We start from the raw sequence: 5,009 nt of genomic DNA on the forward strand, positions 1-5,009 counted from the left end.
GCTAAAGATACTTCTGATTGGTCAAACTTGAAGCAGCAATAGGGGCCCGGAGGCATAACTGTGCCAGTCTGTAGATTCTGAAGCCCACGCCAGCCTCTGATCTAGTTTGGCCTCTCTTTTCCCTATCCCAATTGTTCTGCCTCCACTCAGCAGTCCTGGAGCTCAGTCCTCACCCAGAGAGATGGAGTTGTGACTCAGAGGGCCTAGGTCTCTACCTTCCACTTAGGAATCAAGCCAGAAGCTCCTGAAGCGGAGGTTTGCCCAAAAAAAAGAGTAGTCAGCGATAGTCCTCTCTGAATCATAATTTGATAATGTATTGCTCATCCAGATGGCTGTTTACAATTTAAGAAAAAATATTACCAGGCCCTCCTCCTAACCTGCCCGGCCATGGGGCACACCTTTGCCAATGCACCTTCATTTCTGTCAAAACTCAGTGATATTAGTGACTCCTACCCCCTAAGGCGCCTCTCAAGCGCAGTGCTGCAGTCTGTGCGGACAAATTTAGTTCACCCTGGGGTGCCTATTAAGTACATTTCGCAAACGAGGAACTGAGAGTTAACTTGCAGAAGATCACAGAAAAGTTTGAAATCAGCTGGTTGGATTCGCAGCCAGGTCCTGCAGACTCCAGACCCCGCGCCTCCCCGCCCTGCTTCTGGGCCCCAAGAGCAGGCCGCAGCAACTTCCAGAAGCCGGGTCTCTGGGGCACCGCGCTCGCGGACCGACCTCAGTCCCATCCCAGCCGCTCCCTGCCTGGGCAGAATGGGGGCCCCGAGGGAACGCGATGTGCTGCCAGTTCACAGCCCGCCCTCCCTCTGCGGGCCGGTACCCGCCGCTGGCGGCGCCGACCTGTGGGAGGCCCAGAGGGCCGGTGAGCGCGGAGCGGAAGAAGCGGGCGAAGCACCGCAGGGGCCTCGCTGACCCCGCCGCACGCCGGACAAGGCTGCAACGGCTCCTTCCGACCCGAACGGCCGCGCGCTCCTCTGGCCGGCTACTGGCTTCCCTGCTCTCAGGTTCCCGTCTCCGGCTCTCGTGCCCCTTCTTAGCTTCCAGAGCGGAGCCGGGAGGCAAATTCCAAGCGGTTGTGGGACCCACGCCTCACCCGGAACTTTAAGCCCTGCCGTCTCGCCTGGCGCCCAAACTCTGCGGACCTCCACTGGCCGCCCGCCTCTTCCGGCCCCGCGCGCTCCGGGGTCCCGCGCGCTCCCGGCCCCGGGACACTTCCGGTCTTGGGGAGCTCCCGGCCCCCTCGCAGTCCCGGCGCCCGGGACACTTCCGGCTCCCGGCAGCTGCCTCAGTCGGAGGTCCGCGGGCGCCCCATTCTGGCAGTGCTAACGCCCCCGGCTGGCATCCGGTTGGCTGCGCGCTGGGAACGCCAGCGAGGCAGCTCCACCGGCTTGAGGAGGGTGAAAGTGTCAATTCTCGGCCCCTGAAGTTAGTGGAAGGGAACGGGCATGGTTTGGAAAGGCCCGCCGGGAATTCCCTCAGAAACCAGGCGAAGCTCCCTGCTAGGCCAGGCCCCCCTCGTGTGCTTGAGGAGGATGGGAGCCCGGCCTCGGTTTGTTATCCTAATTAAGTGGAAAATTAAGAAAATAATAGAATAATAGCATAAGTACTAATAGTAAAATTATAGTAAGAGAAATAACAATAGCTAGAATGGAATGAATTGCTGTATTAACCAAGGCTAAAAAGAATTTCAGCCCTCCGAAAGTTAAAGCGAGGGAAGAGAGAGACCCTCTCATATTGTTTTATACTCAGTACCTGTTTTTTTTTTTTTTTTTAAAAAAAAAAAAAGGAAGTGAAATCAAAGACAGGCAGCCCAGCGCCAGGCCCAAAACTGGACCTGGGCCTGCCTGGCCTAAACCTAGTAGTTAAAAATCAACTCATGACTTAGAAACCGATGTTATTCATAGATTCCAGACATTCTATAGACAAACATTGTGAAACTCCCTGCCCTGTTCTGTTTCTCTCTGACCATCCGTGCATGCAGCCCCTGTCACGTACCCCTTGCTTGCTCAAATCAATCACGACCCTTTCATGTGAAATCTTTAGTGTTGTGAGCTCTTAAAAGCGACTGAAATCTTTAGTGTTGTGAGCTCTTAAAAGCGACAGAAATTGTGCACTCGGGGAGCTCGGATTTTAAGGCAGTAGCTTGCCAATGCTCCCAGCTGAATAAAGCCCTTCCTTCTACAGCTCCGTGTCTGAGAGGTTTTGTCTGTGGCTTGTCCTGCTACAGTCCTTGGTTCCCTGACCGGGAAGCGAGGTGACTGACGGACGGCTGAGGCAGCCCCTTAGGCGGCTTAAGCCCTGTGGAGCCATGTGGAGCGTCCCTGCAGAGGACTCCGGCCAGCCTGAGTGACGCGATCCAAAGAGCGCTCCCGGGTAGGAAATGGCCCCGGTGGAACGCCTTGCCAGAGCGGCGCATAGCAGGCTCCCGAGAAGGATTAACACTGGCTGAACACCGGGAAGGAACTGGCACTTGAAGTCCGGACATCTGAAGCTTGTCAAGACTAGTCTTTGGAACTTGCCCCACTCCACGTGAGTGGAAGCATGGCCTGATCACCCACGGTGTGCCTGTATTGACATCTTTGTTCTGGTTTTGACTTGGCTTGACTTGGTAAGACTAGTCTTTGGAACTTGCCCCACTCCACGTGAGTGGAAGCATGGCCTGATCACCCACGGTGTGCCTGTATTGGCACTTTTGTTCTGGTTTTGACTTGGCTTGACTTGGTAAGACTAGTCTTTGGAACTTGCCCCAGTCCATCTGAGTGGAAACGTGGCCTGATCACCCACAGCATGCCTGCATGGGCACTCTTGTTCTGGTTTTGACTTGACTTGAATTGCTGGATACTTTGGTTTTGGTTTTGACTTGGCTTGAATTTTTTGGTACTCAGATTTTGAATTTCGTGATTTTGGTTTGGTATAAATGGTAAAAGTGTGTGCCCTCTTTACCTGTTCTTTGTCTTGTGGTATGTGTGGTGTGAGCGTGGTATTTTGTCTGGAAAAAAAAAAAAAAAATGGGTCAGGTGCAAAGTAAGCCCACCCCACTGGGACCTATGTTAAAAAAATTTTTTTTCAAGAGAGAATTTAAAGGAGATTACGGTGTTAGTATGACACCAGGAAAACTTAGAACTTTGTGTGAAATAGACTGGCTAGCATTAGAGGTAGGTTGGCCACCAGAAGGAAGCCTGGACAGGTCCCTTGTTTCAAAGGTATGGCACAAGGTAACCTGTAAGCCAAAGCACCCAGACCGGTTTCCGTACATAGACAGTTAAACAGCTGGTTTTAGACCCCCTTTCCCCCACCACAGTAGTTAAGAGAACAGCAGCATAAGCGGCTGGCAGAGGCAAGGAAAGACCAGCAAAGAGAAAAAGAGGCCATCTGTACCAAGTCTAAGAGTTTAGACTAAACAAGTTCTTATTAATAGCAAAGGATAATTGAAATCTCAAACTTACAAGGTTTTCAACAAAAGTGAAGTTTGCTAAAAGTTAACAGTGTAACATGTATTATGGTAACTTCTAATCTTGTGGCCTTAGACAGTCTAGTCCAAAGACATAAAGAAAGTTCGCTTTTTTATAAAGGAAAGAAAAGGGGGGAGGCAGAATTTATATTTAAAAAAAGTTATATGGTAAATTCTTGTCCTGAAATAAATTAACTGGTTGTTTAAAGAAAAAAAGTTTGTTAATAAGTCAAAAAATTGAGACATGTTAAAAAATTGTCTGCGAAAGTCGTAAGAGAAAAAAGTTATAAAAAAAATTTTTATGCAAAAAATGTTGTATAATTTAAAAGTAATGAGGCCTCCTGAGTACTATTTTTAAAAAAAACCAGTTCATGTGCAAGATGTATAAGAAAAGTAAAATATACCTTTGGTAAAAAAAAAAAATTATAAAGGGGCATAAAAATGTGGATTTTTACCTACATTAAAAGGTTAAAAAAATTATTGTTTTAAAAGTTTAAGCAAGTTTTAAAACGTTAATTATAAAAAAAATTCTGTGTGTAAACATATTAGCTAAGGTTAAAAAGGTATCATCCAGTTTTTCTTTGAACTGGACATTAAAGTAAAAATGCAACAGGTTTTTCTTAAAGCATCAACCTGCTCTTTAACAAAAATTATAAAAGGTTAAAAAGAGTCTATAAAATCTTACATTATGGTCAAACATAAAAAATTGGATAAATATGTCTACAAGGTTTTATTAAAATTAAGTTTAACATTAATAACACACTAATATAAAGGTAAAATTTAGCTTATCTGGTATAAAAGTCATACAGGAAGCATTATTAAATATAAAATAGTGTTTACTTTCTTTTGTCTAAAAACTAATAAAAATTGGTGCTAAAGGAAGCATTCATTTTACTAGAGGATCATAAAAGTTAAAGACTTAAAACAAACTTTGGCAATTAAGACAGCATACCAAGATGCAAATGCCTGGTTGAAATGGATCAAATATTCCATCTGCAGGTTAAACAAAAGCAATTAGCATGCTTGTGCACATGGCAGGCCAGAGGCCCTGACTGTCCCCCTTCCACTAAGGTGGTCCTCCAGTTGGCCAGGCATGGGCTGCATGGTAGCTCTTTTCCAGGATTCTATAGCCTGGAGTAATAAGTCATGCCAAGCTCTCTCTACTATATCCCAAAGTCCCTGCAGGTCAGCCCCCGAGGGCCATCCAGCTTCCATCTCCCAACACTAAGTTCACTGCGTGTCTCTCATGGCAGGGAGGAGACTTAGCATTCCTTGGAGACCTGAAGGGATGCAGTGAGCTTAAGAATTTTCAAGAGCTTATCAATCAGTCAGCCCTTGTTCATCCCCAAGCGGATGTGTGGTGGTATTATGGTAGACCTTTATAGGGCACTCTGCCGAGTAACTAGAGTGGCACTTGTGCTTTAGTCCATTTGGCTATCCCTTTCACCCTGACATTTCATCAACAAGAGGAAAAAATAAGAAGAAGAAGAAGACATCATAAAGCGAGAAAAGCCCCTTATAGGTCTTTCAACTCTCACATCTATTTAGATGC

General features: G+C 46.8%; 1 protein-coding gene across 1 annotated transcript in view; it reads right to left on the bottom strand.

Annotated features, from left to right (window-relative positions):
* Window positions 1–1,155, bottom strand: part of CYREN (cell cycle regulator of NHEJ) — a 77,044-nt gene extending 75,889 nt beyond the window's left edge. The window contains exon 1 of the mRNA XM_009454260.5: window positions 847–1,155. The gene's annotated coding sequence lies outside the window, so the exon portion shown is untranslated. The remainder of the gene's footprint in view (window positions 1–846) is intronic.
* Window positions 1,156–5,009: the final 3,854 nt, after the last annotated feature.

The sequence above is a fragment of the Pan troglodytes genome, chromosome 6 (genome assembly GCF_028858775.2).
Source record: "Pan troglodytes isolate AG18354 chromosome 6, NHGRI_mPanTro3-v2.0_pri, whole genome shotgun sequence".
Taxonomy (NCBI): domain Eukaryota; kingdom Metazoa; phylum Chordata; class Mammalia; order Primates; family Hominidae; genus Pan; species Pan troglodytes.